Genomic DNA, 11,308 nt, shown 5'->3' on the forward strand with positions numbered 1-11,308 from the left:
GCTCAAAGAGATTTAATTGAAGTTCACCCAGGGGAGAAGTCACTACCAGCAGATAAACACCTTAGCTTGCTGTTTCTACTAAAATGGTTAACAATGGAGTAGTTAAGACTTAAAATATAATTTGTTGTCATTAAGTTTTTATGTTATATCCATCCTGAGCTTAATAGAAGCTCCTGTTGAAGAGTCCAGGTGCTTTAGATATGTCCTATATTTTGAATGTAATCATTGCGACCATTAATGTGAAGATTGCTGAGTTAAGCTTATAGCTTCTTGCTTTTGAAAGGGGCAATGACGTTTCTATTCTCCACCGAGTTTGGTTATCCCCCTCCTCTGTATCATATTGGCTGTGGGCCTCCTCTCAGTTTGCTGTGCGGTTATTCTGACCCAGCTCTTTTGCGGAATTGGTTTTCTTAAACTTCAGGAAGCTGAAATGACTTGTTGAGAGGCGAGATAAATATCAAAGCTAGGGCAAGGGAAGAGGCAGGAGTGCATGGACAGGAGCAGGGGAAGTGGGGTCCTCCCTGTTTCGGTGCCCTGATAACATTTGATTAACGCAAGCTGCATTGTCTCTTTAGGAACCCAACTAGAACTTAATCTGGCTATTGCCGTAAAAGACAATTTAAAATGTTTCTATAAATACATTAGCAACAAAAGGAGGGCTAAGAAGAATCTCCATCCTTTATTGGATGTGGGGGGGAAACATAGTGACAAAGGATGAGGAAAAGGCTGAGGTATTTAATGCCTTCTTTGCCTCAGTCTTTAATAGCAAGATCAGTTGTTCTCCGGGTACCCAGCTGCCTGAGCTGGAAGACAGGGATGGGGAGCAGAATGAAGCTCCCATAATCCAAGGGGAAATGGTTAGCAACCTGCTACACCACTTAGACACACACAAGTCTATGGGGCCAGGCGGGATCCACCCAAGGGTACTGAGGGAACTGGCGGAAGTGCTCACCAAGCCATCATTTATCAGCAGTCCTAGCTAACTGGGGAGGTCCCAGTTGACTGAAGGTTAGCCAATGTGACACCCATCTACAAGAAGGGCCAGAAGGAGGATCCAGGGAACTACAGGTCTGTCAGTCTGACCTCAGTGCCGGGGAAGGTTATGGAGCAGATCATCTTGAGTGCCATCATGCAGCACATACAGGACAAACAGGTGATCAGGCCCACTCAGCATGGGTTTACGAAAGGCAGGTCCTGCTTGACAAACCTGATCTCCTTCTATGACAAGGTGACCCGCTTAGTGGAAGAGGGAAAGGTTGTGGATGTCATTTACCTGAACTTTACTAAAGCCTTTGACACAGTTTCCCACAGCATTCTCCCAGAGAAACTGGCTGCTCATGGCCTGGATGGGCGTACACTTTGCTGGGTAAAAAACTGGCTGGATGGCCAGGCCCAAAGAGTTGTGGCGAATGGAGTTAAATCCAGTTGGTGGCTGGTCACAAGTGGTGTTCCCCAGAGCTCAGTACTGGGGCCAGTTCTCTTTAATATCTTCATCAATGATTTGGACAAGGGGATTTGGTGCACCCTCTGTAAGTTTGCAGACAACACCATGTTGGGTGGGAGTGTTGATCTGCTTGAGGGAAGGAACACTCTACAGAGGGATCTGGACAGGCTGGATCAATGGGCCGAGGCCAACTGTATGAAGTTCAGCAAGGCCAAGTACCGGGTCCCGCACTTGGGTCACAACAACCCCATGCAACGCTACAGGCCTGGGGAAGAGTGGCTGGAAAGCTGCCTGGCGGAAAAGGACCTGGGGGTGTTGGTCAACAGCCAGTTGAATATGAGCCAGCAGTGTGCCCAGGTGGCCAAGAAGGCCAACAGCATCCTGGCTTGTATCAGACATAGTGTGGCCAGCAGGACTAGGGAAGTGATGGTTCCCCTGTACTCAGCACTGGTGAGGCCACACCTCGAGTCCTGTGTTCAGTTTTGGGCCCCTCAGTACAAGAACGACACTGAGGTGCTGGCGTGTGTCCAAAGAAGGGCAATGAAGCTGGTGAAGGGTCTAGAGCATAAGTCTTATGAGGAGCGGCTGAGGGAACTGGGGGTGTTTAGCCTGGAGAGAAGGAGGCTGAGGGGAGACCTTATCACTCTCTACAGCTACCTGAAAGGAGGTTCTAGACAGGTATGTGTCGGTCTCTTCTCCCAAGCAACAAGTGATAGGACAAGAGGAAATGGCCTCCAGTTGTGCCAGGAGAGGTTTAGATTGGATGTTAGGAAAAATTTCTTCACTGAAAGGGTTGTCAATCATTGGAACAGGCTGCCCAGGGAAGTGGTTGAGTCACCATCCCTGGAGATATTTAAAAGATGTGTAGATGTGGTGCTTAGGTACATGGTTTAGTGGTGGACTTGGCAGTGCTAGGTTAACAGTGGGACTTGGTGATCTTAAAGGTCTTTTCCAACCTAAACGATTCTATGATTCTATGACTTAATGTTTGGGAAATTCAGGCCAGTTCTACTCATACACAGTTGTGCTGTGTCCTGGGTCTCATTTGTTACTAATATGAGGAGGAGGAGGTAGCATGCTTGAGAGCTGAAGGGATGGCAGTATAATAGTTAACATCTGTAAGGCCAAACAGTGAACTTAAGGGAGATAATGAGAATGTTTTTGATAATATACCATATGAGAAAATTACCCCTTTTCCCGTTGCATCTTACCTCATGGAATTTGAAACCACAGTGTAGCTACATACACCTTTGGGAGGGTAAAGAAGTATTCAGCATTTCAACTGTAACCCAAAGAAAGGCTTTTCAAACCTTGCAATATCTTTGTCTCATTTAACAATTTCTGTAAGTAAGTTTTGGTGCTTGCTTTGGGTACTTTCCCTAGGGATCTCCCAGACTGATTATAGACTTGTTCAGCTGATTTCCATCTCATGATTTTCTCTCTGTCATTGGGTTATTGGAGAGCTGTTGTCAGGTATAAAATAACCATTGGGGGGGTCCCCTGTGTTTAAAAAAGAAAAAAAAATAAATCTGTCCATAAAGTATAAGAGAGAAACTGGTCAAAAGGTCTCTGAGCTGTGGGTCAGGAAGCAGCCTTAGCGATGGAAAATGCAGGGCTTTGCCTGAGCAGTTGTGTGAAAGAGCTCTCCTAGCCAGCATGGACTTGGGATAAACCAGATAACCTCAATGGGGTTGAATGAAGTTTACCTTTTAGTGGCTTGAAATGAAATACAAAGGTGATGCATGAAGTGTATTATTCTCAATAAGCCTCTGGGAAATGTCAAACAAAAATGTCTTTCATATAATGGCACAGCAGAAGCTGGGAATTGTGCAGGAAGAAATAGAGCCTTGAAGTAAACAATTTGGTTACTGGAACTATTGGAATGGAAAAGAAAAAGCTGTAACCTGGAATAGTGGGGAAAGGGATTTAAAACAAAACAAAACAAAACAATAAAAAACCCCACCACCAAAACCATATCTTACAGTGGGTAGAAGATGCTTTAGACTGACTCCTCTGATTAAATTTTACATATTCTATTTCTTAAAAACAGAGATCACAGTGAGACCTGTAAAAACAAGGACCTTGCTGATAGCAAGTTATCTTTTTGGGGACCCTACTACACACGCACTGTATACTAATCAAGTAGCAGAGAATGTCTGTTGTATGTTTGCAGAATTCAGTGTCTTTTTTCTTGAATCTCTAAACTGTCTGTTCTTGGAGCACTTTAAAAATATTCACCTCCTTATAAACCATTCAAAACATAAATGAAACCCAGAGAACTGCTACATCCATTAGGAACAGGGTAGAAATGTCAGCAGCAATGTTAAGCCAGGGCTGACAGTCTATGATGCCATAGACACCTGCCTGAAAGGAGTAAGTGCAGTCAGAACAACAGGTCTGAAGCATGCCACAGCCACTCTGGTGCTGACGAGGTTTTATAATTACCTGCTGAAGTTGAAGAACTGCTCAAGTAACAAGAAATTTCTAGTTGAAGTTAACATATAGGTAGTGGTGGTGGTGTGAGGGGTGGCTGGGGACTGCAGCCTCAGTACATAAAGCAAAGTGCCTCTGCTATGTTTCTATGCCACCATGGAAGAATACTGGATTTTCAACCCATTTCCATTTCTTTCTCCCATGTAAGGCTGCAAGGGCTTGATCGTACCTCTAGCAACAAATAGAGGGCTGTATTCTGTTGCTGAAATCTCTGCGTGGTCCTGCTGATGCCCCACCAGCAAGTTGGTTGCAGTCATACAAGAGCTTTGCAGTATTTCTCTGGAGCTGCTCGGCTTGCCACTGCTGTTTGCTCCAGCCTGTGTTTTTACTGTCAGCAGTTTCACAGGAATCAGAAAAATCACTTTCTCTTGACATTGAACAAGGAGTTTTGTTTGAGGTTGCCCTCAAAGCTACGCTGTCTCTTTCCTTGGAAAACTTCTGCCTAGAACATTCTCGTGTCGATAAACATGGCATTCCAGCATAGTGATGCTGCAGTGACACTGTGTTGCACTGTACTGCATTTGACTGTTAAAGAGGGACCTTGTAGTGTGGATAAATCACAGTACTTGTCCCAAACACACGAGCTCATAAAATTCTTGCTATGATGTCTTAGGCCAATGCTCTGGAGCACTGCAGTGATTTTTAAAAGCTGTTGTGGTATTAGTTAATCTATAAATTACTTGTTCTGAGACAGCATTTTTTAAAAACTTATGTAATAAAAATTAAATAATGATAATGTTTTCTAAAAGAGAGGTATTAGAAGTGCCCTATTCTGCAGACCAAAGCAATAATATGTTGGGCAGCATCAAAGCATTAAACAAGGTGGTTTGCATCATTAACACTAAATGAAATGGCTTAACAAGCCAATAAATGATGAGAATAAAACAAAGTTATCACACAATACAGTTTTTGAAAGTGCCAGAAACAAATTTTCTGAAGCAAATAATTTTCCAATAAAATTAGATGGAATTTAAAGGAACATGTTTTTCTGATTACTGAATGTGAGATCAAATAACACAGTTAAATACTATTTTGCATATTCAGTGTACTGTATGTATGGTCTTCAAGCAGCCTAGTGAAGTAGAAAGGAAGAATGAGCATTATTTTTCTTATTTTGTAAATCAGGCAAATAAAGGAATTACATCAGGAAGACTGTAACAATTCTTGCCCCTTTCTGAAATCTGTATGGTAGTTAAATCTGTAAGTCATGCTTTTTCTTTCTTTTCTAAGTCTGCAGAAAGTCTTTACACATTACATTCCATAAACAAGGCTATGAACAGAACACATAAAAGTGTGTGCCATTTCAGAACCTATAGTGTTCCACTGTGGAAATTGCAGTTTTTACAGTGTGATATATATGTGCATTAGGCTTTAGAGGTACAGACAAGAAGATAAGGTTCATGCTCCACAAAGCTTTGTCTAGGGCAAAGGTGGGAAATATTGGCTGTTGACTGGCTATGACCTGTGACTTAATTTCATGTTGTGGGATTCTTTTCATTTTTAGATAAGGTGAGTGGTAATGGGGCCAGATGGGTCTCTTTGACCCTTAGCAAGGAAAACGTTTCCACCCTCGGGCTAACACGAAGTTGATCAGATTAGTGTGCTTCTCAGTTCTACTTCATATCTGCATGCATAGCTGCTGTCCTGGGAGCTAAATATTTTTCAGATCCAAAATGTATTACTCTTGCTTTGGAAGATATTTTTCCCTGTGCCTCTAAAGAGTACTGGATGGCACAGATAAACCTGAGAGGTTTTATCAAGCTCATTACTGCAGAACCTGCACACAGCGTTCTGAGACAAGAATATATCTAAGTATACTAATTCTGTCCTTTTGACTCTCTGTAATCTTCTGCTTTTAAAACAAACCCTTGACATATGTGCATGCCCAACCAAATTCAGCCATGGTAGCACCAGGCCTTCTCCAGTGACTTCAGTAGGTTATAATTAGCATTCTACTGCTATATACCATTTTCTCTTCCAAACTCTGATTCGGGAAAACGCTTGTGTAATTATGAGCATCTGTTGAAGTCCACGGTTGAACCCCACATCATCTTCTCCGTAAGCAGGAGGATGGAGAATATTTCTTTTTTTTTACTAAGGTAATTTTCTAGGGAAGGAAAAAAATAGGATTTTGGCCCATTCCTAGAAGAGAAAAATGAGGATAGATTGGGTATGGTGGTTTCTTGGGTCAAGTAAGCAATAAATCCATACAAAGGAGTCGCTGAAAGGACTCATGGGAAGTTTGTGGGTTATACTTGCCTTCAGTTAATTTTTATTTTATATTTAACTTCACATTAAGTACCTGCTTAATGTTTTGCTGAACTGGTGTTTCCATCAGATATTATTTCTCTCTCAACACATTGCATTGAAAGGAATTTTGAGACAAACCCCTCGTAATTCCCCAAGCTCTTCCAAAGACTGCTCTTACGTGATTTGACTGATTTTGATTGCTCATGGCTTCCTTTTCACAGCAAACCACACCCTCCTTTACTGATGGCCTGGGGAATGCTCCAGAGCCTTCTCCCCTGTCAGAAACAGAACTTAGAAAATAATGAGTGAAAATTTTTCTCTCCCTCTAGCTGGTATTGAGTGGGGCAAGGGGCTGCTCCATTCCTCCACTGGGAGATGAATTTGACAGAAGTGCAGTCTTAATGGGGAGAGTTTGGGGGTTATTTCTCTTGCTGCAGCAGAAATCCCCATGGTGGTGATGACTTTGCAGAGAAGCCCTGGTAGAAACTGCTTGTTGCCCATGGATGGGTTCAGGCAACAATTTTTTTTTTTTTTTCTTCCTTGTATCTTGCTTTGAACTGTCATCATGATGGCAAGCACTTTTTTCCTCTTTACTTAGGAGAGTGAGGCTGTGGTCTTTCTCTGAGGGGCCTAAGAAACATAGAGTTGGATTTGGGCAAGGCTGGGGGCTTGTCTGTGATGGAAGTTCCTTGCACGTGAGCGTAATGATGCTCCATTCTGTAAGGTCTAGGGCATGGATACAAGTAGCAAAATTTTAAACAAATAGAAAGGGCTACAAGCAAAATTAAAACTAATATGAAAAATAAAGCTTTAGAAACAGTTTTCCACATGAAGTTTGGCAATTTATTGTGTTTTATAATCTTTTAATTGATGTTTTCTCGAAGACACATCACAGACCCACACCACCAACCCCTACAGCAATGGCATTTTCTTTCTGATTACAGGAGGGCTTTGAGTCAGGCTCTAAATGCTTTGAGCCTGTTCTTGCCTGTCTTTAAAATTGAATGATGGATTGGTTGTCAAAATGAAGAACAAAACAGCTGGGACTTTCAGAGGTCCCTTTCCACCCGGAGCTAATTGTCCAGAGGTGCTCAGCTCCTGCTGGTGCCTGCCCATTGTGGTCATTGCTTTCATTGCAATGTCCTCGCTCTCATCATATTTCAGTGTGATTCCTCCATTGGTAAGTGCAGTTGAGCTTGATTTTGTAAATGCTTTCAGGATCTTGGAGCATTGTTGGACAGCCTTCAACGATATGTATGTGACAGCATGAGCATCTGGAGGGTTTGTGTGCAGATAAAGCATCTGTGATGTTGGGAAATCATTGTGGTGTTTTTGCCAGACTGAAGTTGAAATGTCCATATCTAATTGAATGGCAGTTTTTGAATCACAAACTGGAACTTTCCATCCTACAAACACACACATAGATCTTATGGCAGAAAGAGTAGTTTCCAAATCAGCACAGGGAAATTATGCAGCTAACTCCCTAGCACAATTAGAGAGTACTAAAGGCATGTGAAAACGAAAGTAATTTTTAAAGCTAACAAAATAATCACAGGTTGAGGTCTTCCACAGCTTTATAAAATGAAGCCAAGGATCGTTTCAGTGCCAGGTAAAAGTTTCAGTCCATAAAGAGCAGCTGTGTTGTGCTACTTTACACAAAACAAATAAGGCAGTAAAGTTTTACAGGACATGGGTATACTAGACTCAACATGCCTGACAAAGAGGCCCTACTAAAGAAAAAAAAAAATTGTTACCTAAAAGAACTTGTGTGTTTCCATGCTTTAGAGAAGATGATTTAAGGGCTGATGTCTTCTTGGTTATGCTGCAAGTTCAATGCTCTGAGAGACAATCTACCTGGAGACACTGCATGTCAGCTGATGGATGAAGCTGATGTAATTAAATTCAGGTCATCATAATTTTAAAAGAGTTTCATTGAGATAAATAGTGCCTGCATACCTCAGCCTTGCTGATTGTTGATTATACATCCCCTAAAGTGCTAATCCCAGCCTTTGTTCTAGCTGGAGCTGTGTGGAATGACTGAAAAGGCAATCATAGTTAAAAATTGGACACCCTTTGTGAATTAGCAATGGTTTGCCCATAAATCATCCATTGGAGCTTTCTGCAAAGTTCCTGGCCCTTTCCAGCTTCTCTCCACAAAATACTTAAGTTTGAACCTGTTTGGTAGAAACAGGGTATGTGGCGAAGAATTGCAGGGGCTGCTGTTAAAATATGAGTTTACCTTAACTTTAGTGTTTGCAGTTCTCCTGCAGTTATGATGGAAAAAGTGGGAAACTCCAAGGTCTATCTAGCTGTTTTGAGTGCAAAACAACAATCAGGGCTCGTTCTCAAACTCCTCGTTGCTTTTGGGCTGGTCAGCCTGGCAATGGGGAATTCTCGCCAAGGGAAATGAAGCTGGAGAGGGGTAGAAACTCCACTCTCTTGGCGTTTATCTGGCTCCAGCCCTGCGAGGACTCTGTCCAGTTCTTGCAAGTTCAAGCACCCTGTGATGAGAGAGCCTGGGTGAGGGCCAGCATCGTCCGAGAATCAGCACAGGCTCCCTAGCATCCCATCCCTTCTCCTGGGCTCAGCGTATCTTGGCACGGGGAGCAACCTGGCCCCCTCCTCAGAAAGCTCATGTCACTTCTTCCATGTCCTGGCTTGGCTGAGTCCCGAGCGAGCGAGCAGGCGGGTCAGCTTCGCGCAGTGCGAGCCGTTTTCGCTCAGTTTCTCAGACAGAGACTGTGTTTCAGCTGAATTCAAAGCAGCTGGATAGTCAGGAAAAAACATTTCTTCTTGTCCCTTGTGTCTGTCTAGCTCTGGCAGTCAGTGTTTTAGCACATTATTATCTTTTAATTCCCATAGTTATTGGGCATTGTCCAATTCATAAAATGCAGGCCTGTTTGGATCTGGGGTAAGTATGGTGAAAACATGAAGAATGACAGCAGAGGGGAAAGGTTCTCATTTTTGCTAAACTGTAGGTAGTTCTTTCGGGTTTGCAATGAAGGTTTCGGTTGATTCTTTTGTTATCCAAGTATCGCAGACAAAAAAGGAGTCTTGGATTGGGGAATTTCACAGAATTTAGTTTACTGCAATTAATGTAAACTTTTAATTCTTGATTCCAGTATTGAGGAATAAAGAAGACAAATATTTAGGGAAAATACCACTTCCCTCTGTGAAACCTCTCCTCCCTTTCCCCTTCCCCAGTCCCCTCACTGCACGTCATGCTTTGTCCCTTTGATGAGACAACGGGCATCACAGGAGAAGGTGGTCAGTGCGTGGGTTTTCCTTTTCTTTCACTGCTCCTTATTTCTTACTCAAATGCTCTGATGAGGTCCCTCCATGGGCCACAGTCCCCTCAGAGGTGTACCTGCTCCGGAGACTCCTCACCCCTGCTCAAGCCTCTCCTCTTGCTCTGCCCCTGCTTTACCCAGGATCGAGTTCCTCTTATCCCTCCTTTTTCTCCAGCATCTCCCCTGCCCTTGTGGCTCTCTTGCCCCTGCTTGGGCACCTCTCCTATGCCTGCTCTGGCATCCTTCCTTCTCTGGCATCTCTTCTTGTTTAGTGGTTACAGCCTGTCTTAAATATGTTTTTGCAGAGGCACCATATGCTCCTCTCATTGGTTCGGTCTTGGTCCACAAGTGGGTCAGTGTTGTCCGTTGCGGAGCCAGACGGAAATGGCTGTGACCAGCACAGGGCAGCCCCCCATCTCCTCCTACACAGGTCACCCCTGCAGCCCCTTCTCCTACCAAAACCTTGCAATTACACTTAATATAGCCAGTCATTCCAGTTATCTCTGTCTTTATTGTATATTACACTGATCTCTGTGAGCACATTCATTCCCTTGACTTCAAGTGCATCTGGCTATGGTGCTCAGCACATTTCGGAGCTGAGCCCTGAATGAACATTATGATGATTGTAGCAATTCAGTCTAATAATTTATCTTGCATGTACATATACCTATGCACTTTATATTTGCTAGCAAAAAAGCCTGGAAACTACCCATAAATAAGAGGAAATAAATTAGAATATGTAAAGCAGTTTAACACAAATGTGAGTATTTTTGAGATTTGGGGAAACATGGCTAATTTCCAACACTAATTTTTCACAATCCTCTAGTTTTTGCATCTGTTCATGGATTTAAAAGGCAGTGAACATCACTGTGACATTTCTAATTTAAACAACAAAGAGAAATGTATCATATGAGTATATCTTTTAATACACACATATTAAAGACCAGCTTATAAGGTGAAACTGGGATATTTGATCAAATCAGACTTGACTCTATGTTGAACACAAGCCAAATTGCTAGGTCCATATCCAAATAAATACCTAGACTATTTCTGCGTGATGAGGTACCTGGGTGCCAGATGTATGTTCAGCAACCCTGGTGACCTGCTCTCATCTCTAGTTGCTGAAAGTTTGTTTACAAGTTCAAGTGATCCTGTCTGGTGTCCTCTTTTCTCTCTGCTACTTGGATTATGGCACAGTCTTGGGTATGGCTGTACCTGACAAGGACAAGCAAGCTTGTGCAGACCTTAATCATGGCAAACAGCCATAAAATATATATGTGCCCCACATGCTCTTTGTTTTATAGCTATGTATTTCAAAGCTTTTATATTTTATTGTTCAGAGGTAGGTATACAAAGTTAGACCTGCAGGAGGCCACAAGCCACCACTAGGCACACAAGGTGATTAAGTCAATATTTACAGCCTCAGCCAGAAACATACTGAAATGAGACAGCGTTACCACCATCACTGCTTCCTCACCACGCCACTCTGGTCCCACACGTGGCACTGGTGTTCACCTCACTCTCCCTGCCTGTGTGGGCATCCAGGGTACACCAGGCAGCCCAGGAAGTCCCCAAACCACTCTCCCCTTCCCTGAACATCACCCTTAAAACTACCGACCGGTGATGCCAGAACTCTTGAGCTACCTGACACCAGTTCACAGCATTATCTATGCCACCTAAAAGTGGAGTTCAGTAGCTGCCAGAATTTCTGAATGCTGTCACCCGAGCAGTCTAAAACCCAAGATCATTTACCTTAGAAACATAACATACAGAAGTGTGTATTTGTGTATACATGCTTTTTTTAAACTGCTATAGATTTCGTTTCTGCTGT

Source organism: Balearica regulorum, chromosome 1, assembly GCF_011004875.1.
Source record: "Balearica regulorum gibbericeps isolate bBalReg1 chromosome 1, bBalReg1.pri, whole genome shotgun sequence".
Lineage (NCBI taxonomy): Eukaryota > Metazoa > Chordata > Aves > Gruiformes > Gruidae > Balearica > Balearica regulorum.